General features: G+C 29.2%; 1 protein-coding gene across 1 annotated transcript in view; it reads right to left on the reverse strand.

The window, feature by feature from the left end:
* Positions 1–20,177, reverse strand: part of LOC103573956 (mannosyl-oligosaccharide 1,2-alpha-mannosidase IA) — a 276,712-nt gene that overhangs the window by 199,631 nt on the left and 56,904 nt on the right. The window lies entirely within an intron of this gene.

Consider the following 20,177-nt stretch of genomic DNA (forward strand, 5'->3'; position numbering starts at 1 on the left):
AACTCACTTTTGCTATTATCTGAAGCCACAGCATTTTCACGAAATCCTCACTCCAAATCGGACTTTCCCTTCGACGTTACAGTACTGCTGAGTATAAGCTACTAAGGGTTCTCAGTAACATTCTGAGAAGGACCCATTTGCTAGCTCTTTCTCTCTGTCTCTGAGTATTTACTCTCATTGGTCCTTCTCTTTGTACCGAGAGAAGGAAAACCGCATTAATTGCTTGAGATCACAAGCAAGGTCTCGATTTCATTAGTGATAATGCTACTAGCTCCTTTCCAGTTTCTGCCTCGTAGACCGTTAAACACACATCGCAAATGCTGGATAATAATTAAAGTTTTAAAAAGATAAATAGCAATGAAAGTTATTTCAGTGAATAAAAATTAGAGCTTTTTATTTTAATTAATTTTATAATTTTTTTCTATGTTGTCTAAGTTGATGAAAAAAAAAAGTAAAATAAAACTTATGTATTTTTAATGCTCAAAAATGTAGAGTCTTATTTCTTCCCAGTATGTTAAAAAAGTTTTGCCGTTTTTCAGGATTAACCATGGAGAAAAAAAGTGAGACGTTGACTAGCGAAACTGTTACTAGTGTTACAACTACAACTACTATCTCCGGAAACGTTCAACGGTCTGGATGTTAAACTTGTGAAGCTTCATCGTCGTCACGTCTGGCACGGATTAGGAAAGAAAATATATTATTTTGTTAGCGGGAGAAAGAGCTCAGTGTTGTAGGCTCAAACCTAATACTACTCAGTTATTTCTGCTGCTGTTGCTGTTGCTACTTTCTCTCTTGTGAGTAGAAGAGCTTAAAATAATGTTTATTTTTATGAGTATATTGCAAAAAATACAATTCATCATATTTATTTTACTTTTATCAACGTTACTGCATTATTCTTTATAAGGGATCATAAATATATATGTTTATATCTGTATATATGTTATTTCATCTCCCAAAAGTATTTAACAAAAAAATAAAAAATGTCTTGTATATAAGTAAAAATTTTGGCGGTCACTCATTTTATTATTATCTCATCGAAATTACATTGGGGCTTTTGTTGAATAATTGAAAATATAAAATGAAGAAAAGACATATGCAATATGCATCAAAAATTGCAATTTCTATGCGCAATTTTAAAAAGTGAAATGTTTACTTTTGGCATGGCCAGTTGACTGTTCAAGGACGTTACGATAAAAGCTACCTTTGAAGAAGGTAAAGAAAAAGTAAAATATAAAATGAGAAAAATATTGCGACTATTTTAAAACATTTCTTTTCAACGGATTGCAAAAACACACAATATTTTATGTGTTTTCAAAGAGATCAAACAAAGTTTAAAAAAACTGAATATGGATGCATTGGCTACAACAAAAATATATTAATGACATACAACCTGAGGAAAGCTAAATGGAATTCGAGAAGCATGCAGGAATGAGAAATAAAGTTATCAAAGGATATGAAATATTTGATCGGAAATAGTAATATATCTAATACAAATATGACAAAATATCGTAAAACTTGATAAAAGAAGATGTGATATTGGATGAGGATGATTGGTTTTTTGATGTAGTTATTATTACATGTGACCCTTTTCTTATTTTGTTTCCCTTGGACATGTGGCTCTGTTTAGGTCTAATCTTTCTTCCCTAACGTCGACAATGATAAAAGAGCCCACTGTTACCACGTGTTAATCTTAATTCAGCTGGCTTGTCTCACGGGGATCACAGATATATCCCAGATAGTTGAGGATAGACTATCACGTCTTAATGGAGAAATGTCGTAGCCCATTGAGACTCACATATATTTGAAATCCATTTACACGGTACACAAAGATATATAAAATACTGTATGACTTTGACAAACACTTAACCAAAAAATAAAAAAAAGGAAAAACCAATTAATTAAATTTAGTTTGCCTTCAAAAATCTGAACGTCGAGTAGACAGAATTTTTGTGCCTTCGAAATTATTCATAATTTTGCTATGAATAAATTTTTATGAAAAACAAAAGCTGAATAATATTTATAACATTCGACGAATTTATCTATGTATATATCGAATTTATTTATATAAAACGGGGTAGTTTATCTGGTAGCACATCCGGAGCAAAAGCACTCAATTTGTAACTGATAGATCCGGGTAAAACTTTCAATTTAATAGTGTGTCTGTCCGATATTTGAATAATGAAAATGGAGTAGCTCTATTGTGTGTGAAATTGTTTTATTGTTATCAAAACTAATATATGTCACAGTAACATTACAAAACAAGAATGAACTTCGGCAAAATAACTATTTTTATATAAAAATAGATGAATTTAAATGTTTTATAATTCAAAACAATGAACATTTAAACGTATTGTGTGTTTTAATGAGAGGATTTGAAATTATTTTGATGGTGAAATTAAATAGAATTCACAAAGTTATTGAGTAGAGGAATAATGAGCTCACCATATCCAAATCACATTACAATAGGTATACTGTAAAGTATAATCTGTATATAACTATGGCTAAAGCTGATTTAGATTTATTGTAAGGATTACGAATTCAATTTAAAATGATAATTGTATGATATATTGATTTATAACCTAAATAAGTGATATAGCATTTACCTAAATTACTCAAAGCAATATATATTGCCCTAATTAGCTTCAGTTTAAGGTAATATTATCGAGAGAAAAATAGACAGATTGACAGATAAAAAAATAAATTCTGTCATAATCAGGTGACGGAAGAATGTCGTTAAATTAATGAGAGTTTGAAAAGCTCAATAACTTTATCATTTTTCTCAGCTTTCCTATCAATAAAAGTAAAAAATTTTCACTCGAGCTCTCCTCGTGAAACTGTTCAGCCGGTCTATCAGAGATTTATCGGCGGTTTGTTGAGGCGAGATAATCGATCGTTGAGATCGCAGAATTAAAAGGCAGTCGGGCGTGTGACCGCAGGCTGGAGACTCTTCCCTTCATACGATCTTTAACCTCTTCTCTTATTTTCTCTTATACGTTCATAAGTATAAGAAAATAAGAAAGACAGAAAAATCGTTAAGCATCTGTGAACTTTTAGACCGGAAACTACTCTTTTTTATACTCTATAATCGTGTTTGCATTTCGTGAGATTATTATCAAAAAAAATGAAATTTAAAAAGCTAAAAAGCTAAAACTGAATAATAATTCCATCAATTAAATTTTAATACTTAAGTAAATGTATATTAATAATTAATTATGATTCTTTATTAAGATTGACATCGAGATTTTAATCGTGAAATTACTTACTTACTTTATCGTAAAATACTCTTAATCAATCATTTCGTAAATTTAATAACTTAAAAATATCAATACTCATTTTCTTATTAATCCAACAGTATCAATGCTCTCCGAATCGAGTTAATTTACGAAAAAGCTTTTACAGTAAAATAGATTTTCAAAAAAATTGAATTTCATTATTCTTTCCTAACGTCAGCCATATTTATATAATATGTCTACACAGGGAAAAATGACCTATATAAATTGAAAAACGACAAGTAATATAATAATAAAGTGATCTTTAATTTATAAATTGATACGTTAATAAGTATAGGATGAATATTAAAATTTATTGTCTTTGCAAGAAAAATTACCATTTGAACTTTGAAAATCGTAACTGATGCTTAGGAAATTGACGACACGTATTACAAAATTTATTATTTGGAATGCTAAAATTCCCCATATTGACTTCCGAGTTCCGGGTTATAATTTAAAACACTAATTTTTAAAGTTTATTTTTTTCCGTGTATGTAGTCAAATTGTTCTTGTTTGAAATGTTATAGCGCCATATAGTAATGCCGGACTATATTTGCAACACATAATGAAAATTAATCAAATTTATAATAGGTATATCACAAATTTCTGTGCCCATAATAAATTTTATTATGGGTATAGTAATTTTTTAAACATGAGTATTTCAATTTTCCTTAGGTGGTCAACATAGCTTGGGGTTACCATGATACCACAGCATTTCGGACAAAAATAATTTCTCTATGTACATTGAAAAAAACAATTTTCAGTTATAAGCAAATATACACTATAAAAATCAGGAGTGAATTCGGAGTGATCGCGGATTTTATTTCAATCTGAATTCACTCAGTCACTCTGAGTTTAGGAGTTTTTACACTGTGAAAAATTCCCATTAAATTTTACTATGGGTGCATTGTAACACCGGGTCATGAGAAAACTGGTACAAAGTTTACAAGTGTCCCATAATAAACGTATGCGCAGACGACATGATTGGGGCCTATGCGCATACCGTTTACTATAGGACACTTGTAAATTTTGTACCAGTTTTCTTATGGTCCGGTGTTACAATGCACCCATAGTAAAATTTGTTGGAAATTTTTTACCGTGTACAAAAAATCATTCCGCATACGAAGTAAACGGAGTTTGTCTTTTCATCAAAGTGATTTGAATTTTATTCAAATCCGCATTGACTCGATTCGGAGTTTTAATATTAAAATAAACTCCCTTTCGGAGTAAACTTCACTCCGAGGGAATTAAAAAAATACACAGTCATAGGCTCCGCATTCATTACGTATTCATTCCGGATTTAATCCGCATTCACTCTCCAAAATTTTTACAGTATATTGTTGATAAAGCGGCAACCAATCATATTATAGAATCATGTAAAAATTTTGGAAATTAAATCGATATATCGATGGCCTAATTTTTCAAAAGTCCGAACCCACACTCAGGGATATTTTACATTTTTACTGGAATAGGCTTATTATTTTACTTTATGGGTAATTTTTAAGTAATGAAAGCAAAAAAATTTTTAAAATTAATTTAAAAATTAAACTTATGATACAACTGGAATATAATGATTTTTAGTCGGTTTTTAACGGCTTCTGTAAAATGTTTTTTTGTGGGTTACGACCTTCGAGAATAATAAGGCAATCGATATACATTTGGCTGAAAATTTTTTTATTTAATTTAATAGTATGTTCATTGAGAAAACAGATTGGTTTGAAAATAAATTTTTTAATGTTTTTTATTCTGCGTATAATTTGATAATAAATTTATCATCAATAATTAAGCAGTTGCTTTCGAGAAATTCATCACATTCATTATCAACTTATAAATATTTATTTGGACACACATTGCTACGAGTTAAATAATAAAATAACAGGGCGATTTATAAGGGATCCCAAGACCATCGAATTTCATTCAAAAGAGCGTCGAGGGAGTCGTCAGTTCATCGGTAACGACCACGGAGGCGAAGTCAAAGGGGATGAGTTAATTCAAGTACTGCCACAGGCGTGATATTACTGTGAAAATGCAACACATTCAAGTGTCAAGATCTTTATCTATTATTATATTTATTGAAAACGAATAATATATCGTTATATTTCATTAATAAATGTTTATTTACACCAGCACATATTCATAAAACGCAAAAAATCTTTAAAGATCATAGCAAAATAAAATTTTTAAACACTGGAATAGCTTTTAGTACAATTAATAACACAAAAACTAAATTTAGTCGAGACTTAAACGCCTGTCGAGATCTTATCAATAATTTATAAACATCAATCTCCATTAGTTGATTGATTTAGGCTTTCACAATTAATTTGTATGTTATTTCGAAATATAGGAATACTAATATACAATCCATTTTCATCTGTTCCGAATCGATTATACATTTAATCTTTTCTTTCATAAAATTCATATATAAAAATAAACTTTTTTTTATTCTATTTGAATTATTTTTCTACATTGAATATCTTTATTGGCTTTGCTTGAAAACTCATTCACTCGAAAATAAAGAAAGATAAATGAAAGTAGATTAAACTAAACGCGCGTAAAAAAGTAAGCTTTTATACGAAATGTTTCCATTCATTTTCGTAAAATATACACCGAAAGTCATTTGTTTTCTCATGGGCTTGCGGCTTGAATTAACAAAATCTAGTTTAAAACCTTCGTAATTTCTGACTTTTAAAAAGCTTCGTCAACATGTCTATTAAAATAACATTTTTTCATTTTTATAATAAAAATAAAAATGAATTTAATTAATTTAGAAAAAGACCCAAGGCTAAAAAAGTTATTTTACAAAAATTAATACTTTTAAAAAACAGGTTTAATTATTTTATAGGACGTTTATTTTAAAATGATTGATTATAAAATAAGTAATGGATTTTTCATCAATCATTTGAAATAACACTGGTTAGTATTTTTATTAAATGGTAAAAAATGTATATAACCTGTTGACATTAAAATTCAATCTTTAAATCTTGTTTTTATAATTATTTAATATTCTAAATATATCTAGGATGAAATTTATATAAAAAGAATCCATGACGAGACAAGCAAAGAGCGACGTATTCATCGAGTATTGCAGTAATTCGACATTAGAGAGACAGCTTGACAAAGCTAGCTGAGTGAATAGTGAGATAGAACATCACATATCTCGAATAGAGCCATCGACACGCTGTCAACACGTTTTCAATGATCAATGTCACTACACTCTAGTCACTATTTGAGTGCATTGCACAAGCATCAATTCGGTTTAAATTTTATCTATTTTTTATTTATGTATACATTCTTATCATACATCGACTGTATTTAATTATCACTTTCGATTAAGCATCGAAAATATGTGCAAAAAAGAATTTTTGGTTAAGTCAAAAGTTAAATGAATGTCAAAACAGTTACTTTTATAATTGAAATGAGTCAAAGTGACATTTTCGTAGAGTATAGAATTCAGTATCCATATAGTAATTAGTTGAGATTGATTAATAATATTTGCTTTTGTGCTAATGCAACTCAAGGACTCTTTTAATTGAACTTAATATACATTACCTAACTTTCCTACGTTATTTTTACACCAAAGATAGAAACCGTCGAGTACTTTCGAGAACAGACGGATACTTTGTACGGTCAGCGTATTAATAAAACCATGTTAATATCATATTTTCAACATGTACTTATCATCTGTTAAATATATATATGTACACTGTAAAAAATCACCGGGGTAAGTCCAAACGGTGTAGGTGTTAAAATCAGCGGTGTTCAATTTTAACACCGAAAGCGGTGTAAAAATAACCCCGCCGCCGGTGTAAATATTCTAAACCGGTGTTAAAATAACGCCGTCGCCGGTGTAGATATTCTTTACGGGTGTTAAAATACTTTATTTTATCAATATTTTTACTTACTCAATCACTATACTTGTTAATAAATGATATTTTTTATTAATTTTCATAAAGAACTGACGTTTTTTGTGTTTTATATAATCTTTAAAGTTCATTCTCCAAGCAGACGCAGTTTACCCCGTTTTTAAACCGGTTACCCCACTTTAACACCGGTGAATTACTCCTCCTACACCGGTGTAATTTCATTTTTACACCGGGCGGAGTTAAAATGAGTCCATTTTTAACACCGCTCTCTTTACAGTGTATATGATAGGATGAAATTTGTTTATTTGTTGAAAATTTCTATATGAATCTTTGGTAATTTTATCTCGACAGCATAATCAATTGCTAGTGCTACTGAATAGTGGATTGATTTTTTTCTTTTTAGATTTCAAACATATAGTCAAGTGTAAAATGTTGTCCGCGGCATGTTCCAATTTAATAATAACGTATTCGTAGCACACAGTGCAGAATAGCCAGAGACCTACGGCGTGTTCGAGTGGAATATTGATTATGCGGTTACGGATTTTCACAAGAGGTACAAAACGCCCGTTGGATGAATGCGTTGATATTTCCTCGAGGGTTGAAGACCCAGATGGAGGCTCGACCAAAGTATAACGTATACGTATACATTACTTCCGCGGTTGATGAATCGAGTGCCTTGGGTTTAGGCAATAAATTTACTCTCCAACTGAATACCGGACCGATGATTTACGATGAGGCTTCAGAAAATGCAGTGATGTATGAGCTATAATACACGGAGAGTGATACGTAAACAGAAGATACTAGTCTAAGACAATTGAAAATAACGAAAAGAAATCATCCAAATACCAACAATAATATAGACAGACGAAAACCATTAAATATTACTATTGATAATTCAACTTTCACAAAATACAATTTAATTTATTAAATTGTTTGTTGAGCAATAAAATATTCAGTATAATAATAATAATGATTAGGTTTGAAATTTATCTGTCATGTTTGGTCAAGTATCAGAAACACTTAATTTATAAGAACAGTCGAGGGAAATAAAGTTTTCTCTTGGTGGTATTGCGTTTCTTTTGCCGGAGTCGGGCTTAATTCTTTCTGTTTGTAGTACAAACCTCAGACAATCCAAGAATTGCTTCTTATCCTCGGTATTTCTCAAGAGAATAGCTGTTTGGCTAAATAAAAGGAAAATACAACTCACTTTCATATAAAAATATTTGTATATTTTTTTATAAGCATTTAGGATGAAAAAATTTCATTTAATATAAAGATTTTAGCCATACATTAAAGTTATAAATAAAAAGTTCAAATAATTTAATATACATTAAATAATTGAGTTGTTGAATAAGTAATCATTACTGAAATTTCAAATGACGTTTAAATTTTGATGGCAATATTAAGATGAATACAGCATAAGGAATTATAATTATCAATTCAAGATGAAATTTCGTAATACAATCTGTCAGAGAAACCTCAAAAGACTTAAATAATTAATGTCATATTTTAAAACATACTATAGACATTTCATATATAAATGAATACATTAGTAACGTGAAGTAAACATTGAATTGAAATGTAAAGGTATTAAAAGCAATTTATTGTACTAAGGTGTCTTTAGTATGAGGTCATGAGAGTAAATTTGTAGAATGACATGAATATTGCAATGTATACTCGAGTCTTGCTTCCGACTTGACATATCTACAGTGCAATGAATATATTAACTGTAAAACCGGAAATGAGCAGACGACAATCTGAGTACAATAGTATGAAACAACACTGTCAATGCATACCGTGAACAAGTAAATAGTAATAGGATTGTTCTATACATATTACATTTCATTTGAAATGCATCTATAATAGAGTGAAATTCATGATTGCTGTGGGATTGAAGTTGGAATAAGCCAGATAAACGGTTTGCACGTTCAAAAGAGCAAATGTTCAATTCTTCCGCTTCAGTATGCAACAAGACCGTTCACTGTTTTCTGGCTTTTCCTTCAACAGCTGAAATACATGTATATATGCACATATATATGTGTGTGTATATATGTTTACATGTTTTTTCGTACCAGACGACTGTAAAACGTAATCTTTGCCAATTGTATTTGTTGTTTGATAGAAAAATACAACGGGTTATTAAAGCTTTGACTGTTTGTAGATTTTTATCCACCATTATCAACACTACTTGTTTCGAAAATTGTTATTTTATTAACTTTACAATCTATGTTATCAATCTATGAACCAAATAAATATTTTTCGAAATAAAAGTTGTTTGAAATTGAATGCGTTTTATGCTCATACAAAATAATTGAAAATAATGTAAAGTAAAAGACCTAGTACCCGATCACTCAATGTATTCGTATATCTATATTTAGTCAAATGTAGAAATTATAGATATTCAAATACTTGAGTGATCGGGTACTGGGTCTTTTGCCTAATTTAAAATAAAACTTATGATAAAAAAAATAACGATGAAAATTGATTGTCTTTATCATGTTCGGCTGGCCAGAGTCCAGACAACTCGAGCTATACTAACTATTATATATAATGAAAACAATTGAGTATACCGGAAAATGAAAGGGGAGATGAACAAGATGATTTGAATTGTATAGTAATGTCAGAATAGGTACACAGCGTACTAACAGCATTAGAGAACAGAAGAGATCTCAATAGATATTAAACAGAATATCCGTAGCCTTTGTACTGAAAAGTTTCCATCTCTCGGTTCATTGGGAACACACACGTTTTACCCAGTGTTTATCTTACGTCGCATTGTTATTTCGTTTTCCAATGAGACTTTGCAATGAGAGAGAAACGTTCACTTGCAGTCGGAAATAATTGGACCGTATCGAGACGGGCGAATGCTCGACGGCGCGGTGAACGAAGCTGTCGAATCGATGGTTAAAATAAGTAAAGAGGGTATTATGTATATATATATATATTGAATAAAACACGTTTGAAGGAATCAAAGTGAAATACGAGTTATATAGCAGAGACAGTTGTAGTATAAAGGATAGAAGAGGCTATGGAAGAAGAAAGCTGGTTGTTACAGTGGTCGGTGAAGCGCTTTTCCAGGTCTCGTCCACTCGATCGAACAACTTCACTTGAGTATTTGTTCAACGGAAGAGAACGCGAGTAAAGAGAGAACAATCACCGGTATTCTTATAACAAAACGAGAGAAGAGCTCAATGAGTTTATCTTTTGATGATTCAACTATGGTTTTTTCTTTGTGTTATTTATACAATATTAGGTACAGAGTATTGCCTTGATTCTTAAATTGATATTTCCTTTCCAAGAAACCGAAAAAAAGTAACCACTCAAATTATGTTAAATGTAATTTTTTTCGAATATTGTTTTGATACTTAAGTTTTATAATACTCAAAGAGAAAAAACATTTTGGTAACAAAGTAAGAAAATTCAATTTATAAGAAAATCCAGAATAATAACGAAATATCACGTTGTGATTAATCTTATTATTTTTTAATTTTATTTTTTTTTTTCGTATGTACGAGGAAAAAAAATACTTTTTGATAAACGGATAAAGCTTGTATTAATAAAAGACAAGTTTAATAAATAGCGTACGAAAGAGTGAGTGTTGATTAACATAAAATGTATTTTTTATTTTTTCTTTTTAATACTTGAGATGTTTTATGGATTTAAAGATGAAAGATGTGTTGCTGCAGACTCGCTTTAAGATTCCAGGTTCGATTCAACGTCGACGATGTTTGCTGGCTTGGTAAAGGCGACAAATCCGCAATTTGTCAATGGGAAGGTAAGCAAAAGTAAAAGGAGTAAAGTAAGCTGTTATTTCTTACCACCCAAGGCGTATAAGAGTTGAGATGATGGTGGGTGGGTTTACTCAATTAATAACCAGATTAATTCTGACTCGATGCCTACGTTTGCTTACTTACTTCATCTTTCATTTTAGTATTCAGTATATCGTTGCATAAATATAATTTTGCTAATTATTATTTTTTTTTTCTTAAATAATAAAGTTTTAAATAAATTTCTTTGATCCTAATGAGCAAATATGTATGTAGGCCACTGACCAAGCACCCTCATTTTAAAATTGATCAGATAATTTTTTGTTTATTAAAAAGTTTCAGGCCAAATAGCAAAAAAACAAAAAATAAATAAAAACGTGTAAATATGTGATCCATAAACGAGATATTAACTTTGATGAACAGAACAAACTTTTTTCATTAAATAGATACGAAAAGCAAAAGAGAAAAGTTGATAGTCAGTGTAGAAAAAAAAAAGGTTTTTGATTTTTTTGTTTTTTTCTACACGATATGGTATATGAAACGATGAAACGAGAGGTAATAACGTGAATAGCTTTTCAATATGCTTCAACCCCCATTTCGACACTGTACACAAACTCTCTAGAGTTCTTGGTCAACATCAATGTAATTCCCCGGATGATTTGCATCGCTGTGGATAAAAAAGTTCACTTTGATGCAGCTATTATTTTTTTTTTTATTTTGTATATTTTTTATTTTTATTTTTATCATCCATTCGATAGTTGATGCAACAAAATTACGTGATATCGGAGAGTTTTCACTCACCGATAAATTCCAGACAGAACCACGAAAGCTAAAGCATTTATAAATCTTGTTCTCTCTGAAGATCGCTGCTGCGATTTTTTGCAGCTGCGCATGATACGTATAATAATTCATCGATCGCAAAGTTAATGGTGATACATTATGACCTGACCATATGTGTAACAGTCCAGTGCAAAATGATTGCTAGTGTACGCGTATGTTACACAGTCAAAATTTGTTATAAAAAAAAATTGTAAAAAATTTTTACGAACCTTTTCTCTCGTGTTTTTTATTATTCCACAAGTTGTCACCCGAATGTTGATTTATTGACATATTTATTTAGATTTTTAAAAAATAAATCTTTACCTGAAACAAAAATAAAAAAAATATTTTCAAATAAACTTTATATTATAATTAAAGTAATTTTAACTTTTAACACAAAGTTGATGGGAAAAAAAAAAAAGAAAAAAAAATTATTTGAAAATATTTCTCATTAAAATTCAAATTAATGATTCTCTTTGCGACTAGTAATTTTAATAAAAGTTTAATTATAGTGATATTAAATATTTTCATTATTCTCGTTTACATTTATGGATACTAAGCATACTTGAAATACTTTAACGCCATGTAAATTTACACGGTTGAAGAAGCGTAATTAAGTAACTTATAAAAATCCACAGTCCAATTGGCTGTTGGAAAACACGATTTCTACTAAAGATAAAAGAAAAACAATGTAAAGAAGAAAAATATAAGTGATAAAGACTACGTACTAGTGCACTTTTGTAATAAAAACTAAAATAAAACATACGAAAGTAAGAAAAAAAAGGTGTAAGAAAAAACGAATGAGCGTGAGAAAGTATAGAGTGAATGAGATAAAGTTGCACTATTTTTCCTAACGATTCGTTTGAGAGTATATAAACAGGTTTTCCCGGGCTAGAGAGTCCTATAGAAAATCTACGGCGATTCACACCAAGTGTTAGAGTATAAAAAGTTATTCATTGGGTGTATAAATATATATACATATATGTATTAATGGGAAAATAAGAGCAAAAGTGAGCGTGAAATTGCTTAATGAAATTTAAACGTTAAATAAAGAAAGATTCAGCTCAGCAAACGGAAAAAAACGAATTATTTGAACTGAGAAACGACAAGTAATACGATGATAACGTAATCAATAAACGCTGTCATTCTATATAGTAATTCTTTCATTTAAAATTAAAACGTAAATAATTATAGGATAAATATTACAATTTATTGTTGATTCAGCAAAAAATAATATTTGAACTTTAAAAATCGTTACTCAAATATTAAAAATTTATGACACGTATTATAAAGTTTATTGTTTAAAATGTTAAAATTTTTTATAATAATACTCAGCTTCCGGGTTATAATTTCAAAGGCTAATTTTCGGAATTTATTTTTTTCTATGCAAAAATAGAAAAAAATTTTAATTTATTGGGTTTGAATTTTTGTTTAAAAATGCTTTTTTTTTATCTAATATGTGTATTGAATCGTTATCGAGGACAATTAAAGACACCTGTGATTATAATTTAAAAATATTGAGAGGAAAATATATGTATATATGTATATATGAGTACACGTAAGCAATTATCTCGAGTGGATATCTCTCTACTGAATGGCAATGAAAGGAAAGTATGAATGCAAGTTGATTGCATTGAGTATATGAACCAAAATATAAGGAAATCTCAACTGTTAGTCAATTCAAGCCAGTTGGATAATATATTCTACCCAATTGTATGTACCTTATCAGAGTTACCAATAGCACCCTCGAGTAAAGCGCTAAGTAAAGACTTAACAGATGAAACATACAAATAATAAGTTCTGTAAGCTTTCAAGTTTTGATGATAACAATAGATACTTCATGTAGATGATAAAGCTTGTTTTGTTATCTAAACTTATGCCAGATTTATAGAACTGATAGCAGCAAAGAAAGAGTGATGATTTACTTTAATAATATATAATTTCGATTGACAATATATAGAAATCATGTACATGTATTTTTTCAAATTAACCAATATTCATTAGACATTGAAATAAAATGTTCTTTTTTAGCTTTTCAGATCTATTTTTTAGACGTTGTAATTTATTTTATTTTTTGTCATACTTGCCCAGAAAGTTCAATTTTCGAGCACTGGGTGGCATCCGTAAAGGTTCTGATTTCCAGAGGAAAAAGTATACCCTGATAGCCAAGTTGGCGAGAAACTGACAAGAAACTTGCAGCCGCAACTGGACACCAAGTTGGCCGCCAACAGTTGGTACCTCCAATAGTTGATAGACATTTTCTGAGAAAGTTGGTGGCAAAAGTTGCTTGCAAAAGTTGGCAATCATAAATTGACTGTAAGTTTCCGTTCAATTTTTTCAGAAACTTGCATTCCAATTGCGGCTCCATTAGGGTGTGCCATTTTGAGGCGACTTTTTTTTTTCAACAAAAAAACAGGCTGAAAACTCGCAGGAAGGTGAGAAAAAAAGCCTGTTAAAAGCGGAGCTCTTAATATTAATATTTGGAGGTGCCTCTTTCTAATTTTCCATTTCCGATTTAGATAACATGGAAAAAAAATATTTTATTTTTTTATTTTTCTAGCTCGGCATTCGCACCTCAAATAAAAAAGTCCATAGCATAATCTTATAGAGAATTCAACGCTCTACAAAAAAGGTCTCTTATCAATTTTTGATAAATTCATCCATTCAAAAGTTATTAGAGCTGGAATTTCAATCTATAATAAAATTCCAGATTTTTTTACTTTTCCAGCAAAACTATCAGACTTACCAAAAAATGTCATAAATTCTTTTTTATAGACGATTTTATTTTCTACAAATTATTTTGAATGAAGTTTTTTGAAATTTCGCATTATTTTCTAGTTATTTTCATTTTAAAGATAAGCTCATAAAAATAATAGTCTTCTAATATTTTCTGAGAACTTAACATTAAAATGAAAATAACTAGAAAATAATGCGGAATTTCGAAAACTTTTATTGAAAATAATTTGTAGAAAATAAAATCGTCTATAAAAAAGAATTCATGACATTTTTTGGTAAGTCTGATAGTTTTGCTGGAAAAGTAAAAAATCTGGAATTTTATTATTGATTTAAATTCCAACTCTAATTACTTTTGAATAGATGGATTTATCAAAAATTGATAAGAGACCTTTTTTGTAGAGCGTTGAATTTTCTATAAGATTATGCTATGGACTTTTTTATTTGAGGTGCGAATGCCAAGCTAGAAAAATAAAAAAATAAAATATTTTTTTTCCATGTTATCTAAATCGAAAATGGAAAATTAGAAAGAGGTACCTCCAAATATTAATATTAAGAGCTCCGCTTTTAACAGGCTTTTTTTCTCACTTTTCTGCGAGTTTTCAGTCTGTTTTTTTGTTGAAAAAAAAAAGTCGCCTCAAAATGGCACACCCTAGGCTCCATACTGACGCCAACTTTCTGAGAAAGTTGGCGGTAACTTATAGCCAAAAGTTGCAAAAGCTGAAGTTGTAGATAACTTGTCGTCAAGTTGGTCGGAAACTAATGAATGACCAACTTTTTCACGATCACCTCGTGTTATCAGGGTAGGACTGTAGAGATAAGAATCACATTCTAGCTTACCGACCGGAGATTTTGATTAGCTTTCAATTTAATTACTATTAAGTGGTAGCGCTAATTTTTTCTCCGCTTGCAGTTTATTGCGAACGAGACCGAATGTTATTAGAATGACAATATCATTTCGCTAATAACTAACACACGTTGCAGCTGAGTGATCAGTGTTTTTTTTTATTTCACAGTATTTAATACATCTATTAACTAACTAATCAATAAATATTTTTCCGTAATAGTAAAAAATGATTAATGAACCCTTAAGAAATCGCTTATGCAAATATGAATTATAAGCAAATATACAATTGTAAAGGTGACGTATCTCTCAAATTGAATCTTCTGAACAATAATGACAAAACATATTGTATATCATACAGCTACTCAGTGGCGATTCAGACAATCTCGATTTTATGATATTCGCCTTATGTTTGAGACGCTATTTTACAAAAACGAGTGTAATAACCGTCCGAGATTCCGTCATAAATATGGACGTCCTATTTACACTCGTTTTCGTAAATTCACGCCACAAACTTTAAGCTCATATCGCAACATCGAGATTGCCGATAAATCGCCACTTTGCGGCCTTATGACATAAATATCTATTTTATGAATGACGTTTCGTTAATATTATAATTAATGATTTATTATATTTGATTTGGATTTATCGTATGAAATAAAAATAAATGAAATTAAATAAATTCTAAATTATGCACAATAAAAAATATTGTGTATCTGTGTTAAAAACGGTCCGTGTTAAATATTTTGTATTGATTATTTTGTGTCAAATGAACACAATTCTCTGCACTGAGAGAAAAGTGCTTAGTAGCCTTAACTAATCAGCGTCAGATATGGAAAAATAGTGGCCCTAACCAATTTTTAATGTTACTGGAACTATGCACTAGTGTGAATCAGCACAAAAAAATAGTTACATTAACTAAACTTATGAAACTATTTTTGCCTTATTATGGTCACTACAAAACTGCAATTTTTTAAAACAAGGCTTAGTAGTGAACACAATATAACCTTTATCATTAACTCGATTAACATGAACTAGTTACAGTAACTATGTTAGCTTAGTGACTGTGTGATAGTTCGTATAAATAATCTCAATAGTTGACTCGATTAAGAGTTTAGTTGTCGTCTCATACAATATAATTTGTTTAGTTCCTTTTACTACTGATAAAAGTATCAACTGTACTATTTCATCTTAGTTCCCGAAACAGTCAATTTCAAGTTTATTTAACAATTGTAGGATATTTCTGCTGACTAACCATCGAGTATAAAAACAAATTCAAAGGAAAATATAGTTATGAGGACTGTCAACATGTAGTAACTCTAACAATATATTTATATTTAAATAATGTACAACTGCTTCAGTGTAATGCAACAAAGAAATAAGTACCTGCAACTATTTTGATTTATTTAATATTAAATAGTTGAAAAAAATAATTTTAATAGTTGATTTAACTAATAGCATAGTTGTCGGTTTATATAACTGTATGTATTTAGTTCCTTTTACTACTGATAAAAGTATCAACTGTACTATTTCATCTTAGTTCCCTTAACAGTCAATTTCAAGTTTATTTAACAATTGTAGGATATTTCTGCTGACTAACCATCGAGTATAAAAACAAATTCAAAGGAAAATATAGTTATGAGGACTGTCAACATGTAGTAACTCTAACAATATATTTATATTTAAATAATGTACAACTGCTTCAGTGTAATGCAACAAAGAAATAAGTACTTGCAACTATTTTGATTCATTTAATATTAAATAGTTGGAAAAAATAATTTCAATAGTTGATTTAACTAATAGCATAGTTGTCGGTTTATATAACTGTATGTATTTAGTTCCTTTTACTACTGATAAAAGTATCAACTGTACTATTTCATCTTAGTTCCCTTAACAGTCAATTTCAAGTTTATTTAACAATTGTAGGATATTTCTGCTGACTAACCATCGAGTATAAAAACAAATTCAAAGGAAAATATAGTTATGAGGACTGTCAACATGTAGTAACTCTAACAATATATTTATATTTAAATAATGTACAACTGCTTCAGTGTAATGCAACAAAGAAATAAGTACTTGCAACTATTTTGATTCATTTAATATTAAATAGTTGGAAAAAATAATTTCAATAGTTGATTTAACTAATAGCATAGTTGTCGGTTTATATAACTGTATGTATTTAGTTCCTTTTACTACTGATAAAAGTATCAACTGTACTATTTCATCTTAGTTCCCTAAACAGTCAATTTCAAGTTTATTTAACAATTGTAGGATATTTCTGCTGACTAACCATCGAGTATAAAAACAAATTCAAAGGAAAATATAGTTATGAGGACTGTCAACATGTAGTAACTCTAACAATATATTTATATTTAAATAATGTACAACTGCTTCAGTGTAATGCAACAAAGAAATAAGTACTTGCAACTATTTTGATTCATTTAATATTAAATAGTTGGAAAAAATAATTTCAATAGTTGATTTAACTAATAGCATAGTTGTCGGTTTATATAACTGTATGTATTTAGTTCCTTTTACTACTGATAAAAGTATCAACTGTACTATTTCATCTTAGTTCCCTTAACAGTCAATTTCAAGTTTATTTAACAATTGTAGGATATTTCTGCTGACTAACCATCGAGTATAAAAACAAATTCAAAGGAAAATATAGTTATGAGGACTGTCAACATGTAGTAACTCTAACAATATATTTATATTTAAATAATGTACAACTGCTTCAGTGTAATGCAACAAAGAAATAAGTACTTGCAACTATTTTGATTCATTTAATATTAAATAGTTGGAAAAAATAATTTCAATAGTTGATTTAACTAATAGCATAGTTGTCGGTTTATATAACTGTATGTATTTAGTTCCTTTTACTACTGATAAAAGTATCAACTGTACTATTTCATCTTAGTTCCCTAAACAGTCAATTTCAAGTTTATTTAACAATTGTAGGATATTTCTGCTGACTAACCATCGAGTATAAAAACAAATTCAAAGGAAAATATAGTTATGAGGACTGTCAACATGTAGTAACTCTAACAATATATTTATATTTAAATAATGTACAACTGCTTCAGTGTAATGCAACAAAGAAATAAGTACTTGCAACTATTTTGATTCATTTAATATTAAATAGTTGGAAAAAATAATTTCAATAGTTGATTTAACTAATAGCATAGTTGTCGGTTTATATAACTGTATGTATTTAGTTCCTTTTACTACTGATAAAAGTATCAACTGTACTATTTCATCTTAGTTCCCTTAACAGTCAATTTCAAGTTTATTTAACAATTGTAGGATATTTCTGCTGACTAACCATCGAGTATAAAAACAAATTCAAAGGAAAATATAGTTATGAGGACTGTCAACATGTAGTAACGCTAACAATATATTTATATTTAAATAATGTACAACTGCTTCAGTGTAATGCAACAAAGAAATAAGTACTTGCAACTATTTTGATTCATTTAATATTAAATAGTTGGAAAAAATAATTTCAATAGTTGATTTAACTAATAGCATAGTTGTCGGTTTATATAACTGTATGTATTTAGTTCCTTTTACTACTGATAAAAGTATCAACTGTACTATTTCATCTTAGTTCCCTAAACAGTCAATTTCAAGTTTATTTAACAATTGTAGGATATTTCTGCTGACTAACCATCGAGTATAAAAACAAATTCAAAGGAAAATATAGTTATGAGGACTGTCAACATGTAGTAACTCTAACAATATATTTATATTTAAATAATGTACAACTGCTTCAGTGTAATGCAACAAAGAAATAAGTACTTGCAACTATTTTGATTCATTTAATATTAAATAGTTGGAAAAAATAATTTCAATAGTTGATTTAATTAATAGCATAGTTGTCGGTTTATATAACTGTATGTATTTAGTTCCTTTTACTACTGATAAAAGCATCAACTGTACTATTTCATCTTAGTTCCCTAAACAGTCATTTTCAAGTTTATTTAACAATTGTAGGATATTTCTGCTGACTAACCATCGAGTATAAAAACAAATTCAAAGGAAAATATAGTTATGAGGACTGTCAACATGTAGTAACTCTAACAATATATTTATATTTAAATAATGTACAACTGCTTCAGTGTAATGCAAAACAGAAATAAGTACCTGCAACCATTTTGATTTATTTAATATTAAATAGTAAAACAAAATAATTTTAATAGTTGATTTAACTAATAGCATAGTTGTCGGTTTATATAACTGTATATATTTAGTTCCTTTTACTACTGATATAATCATTAACTATACTATATTATCATAGCTTCCCAAGGAAACGATTTCTAATTACTGTAATAAGTGGGCTCTGTTGAGAATGAGTGTGAAGCACTTCTGATTTGTCTGAAACATAATAAACTGTCGCTTATCAGAGTCCAATTATTAGATTATTAGAATGAGCATAACTTAATGGCTCAAAACGCTTCAAATTGTATGTATATGTTTGTTATTGAGCTCTACGAACTCAGTAAATAATACGTTTCTGTCTTAAGCTCTTTGAACTATAAAATATGACGATCTCCACATTAAGCCCCTCGGACTCAAAACTTTAAATCATGGCTCATTTTCGTGACTTTAAGAGTTGAAAATACAAACACCATAAGTTTTTATTTAATTTTTTTTTATCGGTTTTATTTTAGGACTCCAAGATACTTAAAAATCGATATTTATTTAACAAATATCAATTTCTATTGAGCGTTCTAGAAGATTTGATCCAATTTTATAGGATAAAAGAATTTGAAAATTGACTGCTTTATTTTAGAATCTCAGATAAGTTTTAAAGCGGTGTGCACCGTTCGGAACAGAAATTAAAAATCAATTGAATGGACCATTTAAAAGTTTTTTTAAA

This window comes from Microplitis demolitor, chromosome 8 (assembly GCF_026212275.2).
Source record: "Microplitis demolitor isolate Queensland-Clemson2020A chromosome 8, iyMicDemo2.1a, whole genome shotgun sequence".
In the NCBI taxonomy this organism is placed as follows: domain Eukaryota; kingdom Metazoa; phylum Arthropoda; class Insecta; order Hymenoptera; family Braconidae; genus Microplitis; species Microplitis demolitor.